This window comes from Hyperoodon ampullatus (genome assembly GCF_949752795.1).
Source record: "Hyperoodon ampullatus genome assembly, chromosome: 11".
In the NCBI taxonomy this organism is placed as follows: Eukaryota; Metazoa; Chordata; class Mammalia; order Artiodactyla; family Ziphiidae; genus Hyperoodon; species Hyperoodon ampullatus.
Window position 1 is genome coordinate 18,642,167 of NC_136924.1, and position 9,266 is coordinate 18,651,432.

Here is a 9,266-nt window from a genome sequence, read left to right on the forward strand (position 1 = left end):
GATGGGTTGGATTAGGTCATATAACCTCCCTCTTGTCAGCTTCTAGGAGATGAACTGACTTAATCAGACTTAGCTGATACCAAGGTCCTTGGCATGACTTAATGGCTCATTGTGGATTCCGGGAGAAGACTGACTGCCTACAAATGAAGTAAGTAAGCCTACTCATAGACTGGTGGTGAACTTGGTGCTCCTGGCCGTGTCAAAGCCAAGGATGAGGGGGCTCTGCCTAGGGAATATTTCTTTGAAGGACCAGAATATCTGTAATAGGTAGTGGTTCTTATCCATTCAGGGGGCATGGATCCCTTTAAGAATGTGAGAAGACTGTGGAGTCATTCTTTAGAAAAGTGCACACGCATGCACGTGCGCACAAACACACACACCCCATTTGGCATATAATTTTTAGGGGATTTCCAGTACACCTGAATCCAAGTTACTCACCCCAAGAACCCTAAGCCTATAGGTTATAAATGGGCACCAGACCTCACTAGCATCTAAGCCTGACTGATCATTTTTTGGCTTTGTAGGGTATTTGGAGGGCTTGTGTCCAACAGAATGGAGCTAAGTGTTTCTGTGGGGTTGCACAAGAATGTAAACTCTGGTATGAAGGACTAACCAAGGTATTGGAATAAAGTTGAAGCTACTTATCTAAACCGTGATCTTTATACAGCTGACCACAGATCTTCTGCCCTATGGGAGGGCAGGCTGGTGGACCTCTTGGACCCACCTCTTGGAAAGGTAAGGGCTTGCAGACATGTAATGTATGATGATCTCTAGCTTCTAGGAGCATCCTGCCTCCATCCTGTTTCTTTAGAACCAGGAATCCTAGATAGGGCAAGACTGAGACTTTTGTGCCCAGCACACTGGAGTTAATTAATTTCAGGAGAAAATTATATAGAGCCACATCTACTTTATATACTAGGAACTTATTTCCAACATTATCTTTTTGTCCAGCCACCTGCTTGAATCAAGTTTCTGTCAGCCTCTGGAAGTAGTAATTATTCCCTGCTCTGAAACTGAGCTCTGTGCTGATTTTCTGCTAAGGGAGTGGACCCTTTGGTTGTCTGTGGTCTATTGTCAAGAATTATCTTGTCACTTACTATTGTCAGCTGTTGATTTTCCAAGGGATACTATCTTTGAGGCTAAAAATAAATCCTCACAACACAAGTCCCCTCTTTATGAAGTGTGAAAGACAATATGCACCAGTCAATTATGGATATAATTTTGCAATAGGGAGAACATTTGTTAATGAGGAATGTCTCAAAGAGAAGGAAGGAGGCCTGGGTTTTATAGAGGCAAGTGAACAAGGGAGTCATCCACAAATCCTGTGGGACTCCTGAGAAAGGATGGAGGCGGGTCTTATCTGAGAATATGGGAAGGCTGGGTTGTCCTTTGTGGTGGTTAGCTGTTTCTTGGGACGCAAAAGGGGGGCATTTCTTTACCATCACTGCTTTCAGGGAGCACAGGGTTCAGATAAACTTTATCATTGTCAAAAGCCATATCTTCTTCAACTTTTAAGAGCCTAAAGCAAATTTGAAAGAAAAAAAATGTTTTTGTAAGGTTTGGGTATGAGATAAAATCAGAATTCTGGCATCTCGATTGCCTGTTCTAGAAAAGACACTTAAGTTGCTCCTCCTTTAATTTGGGTAAAGAAAACCGAATAACCTGCATGACTAAAGCTTAACAAAAGAAGAGGAATCAAAGCTGTTATGACTTTCTTAGGGACCTAGAGAATCCATGGAGTGATTTTCAACTTGGGCCAATCATGGAAACTCTTTCTGTAACTTACAGAAGTTCATTCAACATCTGTTTTTTTGAGCACATGTTATGTGCTAGGCATGGCTATAGATACTAGGGGTACAGCAGTCAATGCAACAGTCCAGAATTTCTCCACTTGTAGAGCTCCCTGCTGTGGAGAAAAAGGATGCAACAAAGGGACAGGGAGAACCAGGGAGTGGAGTAGAAGGTGACATGAGTAAAAACCTGGAGGAGGTGAGGGAGAGAGCCATGCTGAGGCCCGAGAGAACATTCTGAGTGAGGGGAGGAATAAAATGTGAAGGCTTGAGATGAGAGCTTTCCAAACATTTTCAAAGAATAGCAAGGGGGTCAGAGTGGCTAAAGTGTGGTGGGCAAGAGGGCAGGTAGTAGGGGCTGAGGTCGGAGAGCTGGGAGGAACAGGGGGAGCGTCTGACAGGCTACTGTGATGACTTTGGCTTTTACTCAGGGTGAGATGGGAAGCTACTGGATGGTTTTCAGCAGAGGCAATGACATCATCTAACTTATAGTCCCAAAGGATCACTCTAGCTGACATTTTTAGAGAGCTGAAGCAGGGAAATAGTGAAGAGGCTGTTGCACTAATCCTGAGAAGATGGAGGCTTGGGTCAAGATGGACATGGCGAAGTGCAGTGGATGCGTGGTACCCTGCTCAGGTCCCCTTCAGGAATGAAAGATTTATTCCTCCTGCAGCAGGGAGGTCTCCAGCTGATAGTCTTTGGCTGTCAGCCCTCTTCAAGAATTGCCCCCTCTGAGGAGAGCCATCTTGCACAATGGCCTTGCCCCTTCCTGGGCAGCCTGCCTTCAGTGACTATAGGTGAAGAGGTATAAAGGCCTGGCTGCCCACCTCAGTTCAGAGCAGCTCCCAAGGGCCATCCCAGCTCAGGGCTCCTTGTGGAGTCAGCTCAGGCCTTCTTTGTGACAGTATCTCAGCACCACTTCCCTCTTTTTCTAAGCCTGTTTCCTTCCCTTTCACAGGTGTCGATCCCAGGAGCACTCTCTAATCACCTTCCTGCCCACCCAGCTCCATCTCAGAATCAGCTTCCAGGGGCATGCATCCTGTGATGTGGAGGTGGTGAGCAGTGGTCAGTTTCTGATTACATTGTGAAGGTAGAACCAAATGGATTTGTTGATGGATTGGATAGGGTGTTAAAATGAAAAAAACTCGTGGTGAAACATCAAGATTGTATTTTTAACAAATGGAAAGATGGAATCATTATGAACTGATATGAGAAAGACCATGGGAAAGGCAGGGATTTTTTTGAGGGGGGTGGTGGAAGTTAGGAAATATATTAGAAATAAAAAAAATTCTTAATATTCATACAGGTAAAAAGTCAACTTCCATTTCCAGGAGCACACTCTTAACTTTGAATACTCCCAGTGTTATTCAGTTTTAGATATAATCTGTTGTAGCCAACATTTCATTTAATTGGAGGAACATCAGAGTAATTAAACATAGACAGTGTGAACACATATGTTCAGTCATTACCCGGTGGTTGCTAATTCATAGAGACACAAATAGTGTTAGGTGGTTTTACAAGGGAACAAAGCCAGCCATTGGCACATCCACCAGGATATATATCAAGAAGTGTTTTTTCTGCGAGACCCATAGTATCCATAGTATAGTAATGGGCTCCCATGAGAAGCTGAAAAGCAAAGCTGCTTACAGACTGCATATATCACACAACCAGACAATAATCCCAAGGCAACCTAGAAGGGATCACCATGACATGACACCACCCCCTTTTATAGATACAGTTCTGAGAAAATTCATAGTAGAGAGAAAATTCACTGTGGGGAACAGTAGTTAGGACATGAATCTTGAGCTGAGGCTTAACAAAAGTGTAAAGTCAGTGGAGAGGCTGGGAATGGGGTTTCTAGAGGAGGAAGGAATGTGCGAGAAGCAAGGATGGATAAGACGGATACTAGGAACAGTAGTGATGAGTATGTTTCCCAACAAAATTACATCGATTGGGTAAAGTGGGGCACGTCAGCTGACGTTTAAAACCAGGCAAGGAGTTTGGATTTTGCATTTTAAATTACCAAGGGAACAGAAGAAATCTTCTCAAAAGTTTTAAGGTGCCAGTGTGCATTGTGAATCTCCAAAATGGAAATGTGCAGTATTTACCAAACTTAACATTGGAAGCATTTTTTCTGTGACCACCTATTAACAACTTTGGAAAGATTTGTTCTACAGACACACTGAGGCAGAGGACACAAAACCTTGGAGTGTGCTGGGAAAAGTAGGGCTCAAAGGTACCAAAAATAACCAAGATTTTTAAAGGGCACGAACGGTATCTTGGGTGGTGTACAAATAGCATCAATTTGTTCTCATCCTCACAATTCATCCTCACTGTTAGCAGCACATTATGGGTCACTTGGAAAGAGACTCGTGGTTTTCTGGGACCTTCTTTCCCTCTTTAATGATCGATAAGTCTGTTGCATTTTTCATCATATGATTCTTGTATCCTTGCAGAATACCTTCCTGGCTTGGTGTCACACTGCATTTAGTTCAAGCAATAGGTTGCACTGCCTGTTCGTCAGCAGGTAGCGGGCACTCTCTCTGGTCATTGTCAGGTGCCAGGTGGCACCTGTCAGACAAGCAGGAAGAAACTGGTCTTGCTCCTAACAGCAGCCCCAAACCAGGAAGGCTCTGTGTGCAGCGCCAGGCCTTTTCTGTCTCTCCCCACTCTTGCCATGACTTTTTATGTCTTTGCCGTCTTCTCATTTGGGTTCTCATTTGCTTACTCTGGTCCCCACCCCCCACCACTAAGCCACTTGGTAATTGAACTTGACTTTCATTCTATTTTAAAAAAATCTGAAAATAGCTTGTTTTCCCAGTGAGGCCTCCAGCAAGACCTTAACTTTAGTTTAGCAATAGTTCCCAACCAGGAGTGTTACCACATCCCCCCAGCTTTCTACCATGTGGCATTTGGAAATGTTTGGAGGCATTCTATGTGGGGAGTTATCACCCACCATGCATTATTGGAGGGGGGGTGCTATTACCATGGAGTGGGCAGTGGCCAAGGGTATTAGGCATCAGCCGGCAGTGTGGGCACTAACCCTACACAGTGAAGAGCTGCCTCACCCCAAATGCCCTTAATGACCCCAGTGAGAATCACTGTGTGCTTCCCAGACTCCAGTCATTTGAGTACCACTTGGATAATTTTTCATTTGTAATGCACCACCTGTGCCAATATTTTTTTTAGTTAACTCAAAAATTTTTTTCTTTAAGCAATAGTATGTCTGAAGTAATGGGTCAGTGCTATTTTTAAAATGTGATTTAAAGTACACGTAAAAATAAATACCTAACCCCTCATACAAAATATTCTTCATTAGTGATACACATATGAAGTTTGGGAACACAAGGCAGTGCTTATGGCTGCATACCTTTTTGGGTTTTTGGTGAGGGCATTAGCCTTACACACATTTCTCTTCTGAAATATGAAGGTCTAAGCAAGTGTTTGATGGACTCCTTAGCCCGGGCCTTATAAGGGCAAAGGCCACGTGTTTAATGTCCCATAAAGGTCATTTATTTTATACAAAGAAGAAGTCTATTCCACTGGCATCCTTGACCCAAGTCAGCTGTCTCTTTGCTGGTTGCAAAGTCAAAGGATAAAAATGAGGCTCCCTTGGCATTTGCCTCCTTGGATTGTAGGCTCCGTGAAGACAGACCTGGGTCTTGTGTCCCCACCTTTCCTAAAGCAGGGTCTGGCACATGCTTCGTGATTAATGCAATTCTCAGTAAACGAATGAGATCATGAACAGATGAGTGTATGCTTATCCCTCCTCCAGACGTACAATGGAGGACTGTAAATGCTACTGTCACTGAGTCCAAAAAATCTTACGTATGAGTTTCTTGGGCAAGTTCTGTAAATTCTCTGTGCTTCAGTTTCATTACCTCTGAAATCAGGTTGTAATAATACCAACCTTAGAGCACTGTTATGAGGAATCAATGAGATAATGTTTGCGAAGTGCTTCGATCAGTGTCAAGCATAGAATAAATGTTATAGAAATATTTGATGACGAATGGATGGTGTCTGTCTTATATTCAGGTTTTCAATATTTGTTGGAAGAGTGAATCAACAGATACTGGGCCACAGTGTTCCTACACTCCAGGTCCAGATCCTCAGCTGTTCCCAGGGGCAGCAGCAGATGCTGAAACAGAACTTCCCTAGCCCTAGCCAGAGGGTCCCGCTACAATTCTCAGCACAGGAAGAGCTCTTCCAGGACAGGTAACCTAGGGCGATAAGCCCCACCCCCTCCTCAGTCACAGGCCGCACAGAGATGCGTCCTGGTGTTTGTTTAAGGCAATGCTAGAACATGTCCAATTAACTCAATTCCTGGTCACCTCAGCTGACTCATTGTGCAGGAACACTGCATTCACAGACAGTGAGCATAGAGGTGGGGGAGGGAGGACCAGGGAGGGAAGGCAGCGCTGGTGGAGCATCTATTAGGAGCCAGGCTCAGGGAAGGTGATTTCAAGTGCACTGTGTCATTCCACCCTCTGACAACCTTAGGAGTCAGGATTTTAGCCTTATTTCCCTTATTTTACAAGTCAGAAAACTGATGCTCAAGGAAGTTAACTCACCCAGCCAAGGTCATACGTAGCAGTGTCAAAATTTGAACTCAGGCCCATGCGAGTGGTTTTATAACCCCAGTATATAGTCCAGGCGCTGCCAAGGACCCCAGCATGGCTGTGTCAGCTTCATACTGAAATGTGTCCAGCCCACCTGCTGGGTTTTTGGTGTCGGTAGCTCTCTCCCCTCATTATTACAGACAGCAAGTGGGTGATGTTCATAAAATAGATGATCTTTAATAGCTCCTGCCTGCTGCCAGCCATGGAGTCATGTGAAATAACACAGCAGAGTTGAGGTTGCTCTTATTACCCCGTGGGATTTCGTCAAAAGCCAAAATAATCCTGGCTGAGACAGTGTGTGGGCAGGGCACCGCAAGAGCTTTTGAATAGGGTGTTTGTCTCATTGGCTGAAGGAAAAGTGCTCTATTCATGACCTTCTCCTGATAGGTCTTCTGCATGAGAAAGCGTAGGAAAAGCCAGATTCTCAGAGAGAAGAGGCCTGTCCCCTTTCTCTGAGCAGGGAGATCCCACATCCCATCCCTAGCAAAACGATTTTAGATGAACAGTTGAAAGTTTTTTCTCCCACAATTATGGGGCAGTACTAAGAAGTTGTCTTAGTATCTGAGTGTTCTGGGGAGTATTCTGGCTTTTTTTAGCCAAATGAAATCTGAGCTTCTTCTTGACGTCACTCAAAATCCTCGTTGCTCTCTATCTCTACCTCAAAGCCTTCCTCTGTCCCCACGGAGCAGACTCCGAGACTGTTTTCAAAGTGAAACGTCATTAGCCTACTCTACCCTCTGAGGAGTAATCCTCCTGCCTTCTACAGATGACTGTGACTGTGTCCTGCCTACCAAACAGCTCATCTTGTTAAATCATCCACAGGATTGGGAAATGACCTATCATCTGAGTTTATTAATTCCAGCAAAGATGATGTGAGGTGGTTTTGGTCAACCTGAAGTTTGGGCTTCCACGTAAAAACCTGAGGCGTGCCCTCTCCAGCCCCATGTCTATGAACTAAACAGGTCTCCAACCATGGTGGCCACCCTTGTAGGGCAGGGCTTGCCTTGGCAGGAATGGCGCCAGTGTTCAGGATTCACAGTGACTGCTTCAGGCACAAACCCATGCGTATGTGTCTAACTGCTGGAATCTCCAGACACAGTTGGCACCTCTTCCCTCTCCTGTCCAGGCTGTTGGCATCCCGTATCAAGTCACCACGGTTTCCTCTTCTTTTTAGTTCAGGAAATTTCTCTGGGCTCTGTATCTCACTTGCCAGCTCAAACTTTTCTGCTCTTACCTGGATCTTTCGTTCACTCATTTAACAATTTTTTTGTAGCACCTCCTAGTGCTGAGGGCAGATGAGTGACATCAAAACAAAACAAGCATAGATACTATCCTCATGGACCTTGCAATCAGCTTGAAAAGTTACAAGCTGTGACAAGTGATAAGAAGGAAAAGATCAGCAAGCTATGGGGTCATGCTGAAGGGAAGCTTCAAATGTTCCTGTGAGGACACTCTGGTTCCCCACCCTCTCCCTCAGTGCTTGAGGCCTGGTCCTGGGTTTCCTTCATTTTGTTAACCTTCCATTAGGGTTACTCAGTTGCACTATTTATTGGGCTTTTGGGTCCTTCTCTCCATGATGGCACCTCTCATAAAGCCCCTTGGTTCTGTGAACTACAGCCAAAGATGACAGGGTGAAGGCTATCAATAATGATCTCTTTTACGAATGCTAGTCAGTGGCTGTGGAAATGGGGAGAAGAAGGTCGGCGTGATGCACAACGGCTTGTAACCTGGAAACATTACCATAAGTTCAATGTCCCATTTCGGTAGCCCTGGCATGGAGGTGCCATTTCTTGTGCCCTGGCCTTTCACCCTAGCTGGGCAGCATATACTGTCCTGAGCCCTGCATCCCAGGACCCCAATATTTCAGAGGAGGTGTCATATAATATGACTTCATTTGCCTACAGGACTTAGTTTAGGAGTGTTGTTCCATTTATTAACTAATTCAGAAAACGTCTGAGCCAATGATTTTTTTCCAGGCTTAAGCATTATCTACTGCCTTCTCACTGTAGAGTCACTATAGAGTCATCTCATCTTCCTTTTGTGATTTCATTTCTTCCATTTTCTTTTTTTTCCCTCTTTCTATGACTCATATTGGGTTTAGATATCAGACTTCCTGGCTTCCTCCTTAAATGTTATCTTTTCTGTCCTATTTTCTATCATTTTGTTGTTTTTTGGAAATTTTATCAAATTTTTCATCCAACCTTTTTATTGGATTTTTTAATTTATGCCATATTTTTTCATTTCTAAGATGTTTTTGTTTTATGGATACTCCCTTTAAAATAGCATCCTATTGCTTCATGTTTGCAAATATTTTCTTAGCTCTCTGATAGTTTTCACCTTCTTTTACCTTCAAATTACTTTAATCTCTATGTTTGTAATCTCTGTTATGTTTGAGTCTTTCTTAATGTCTGGTGATCCTTGGCTGTCATTTATATTTTAAGTTGGGGCACTAAAAAGCTTAATGCTAGCTCTCTATTGTGGGTGGGGCTTGAAGACCACCAGTTCACATGCAGAGTGATGAGGCTGGGCTGTTTAATTTGATAACCCAAATCTCAGTATCTTTAGGTCTTTTCTTTTGGCTTGTAAGATGCTTTTCAGTGAAGAATCTTCTTTGTTTTTTTTTTTCAATTTGAATTTTTTTTTTTTTAATACAGCAGGTTCTTCTTACTTAACTATTTTACACATATTAGTGTACGTATGTCAATCCCAATCTCCCAATTCATCCCACCACCACCCCCTGCTTTCCCCCCTTGGTGTCCATACGTTTGTTCTCTACATCTGTGTCTCTATTTCTGCCTTGCAAACCAGTTCTGTACCACTTTTCTGTATTCCACATATATGTGTTAATATACGATAT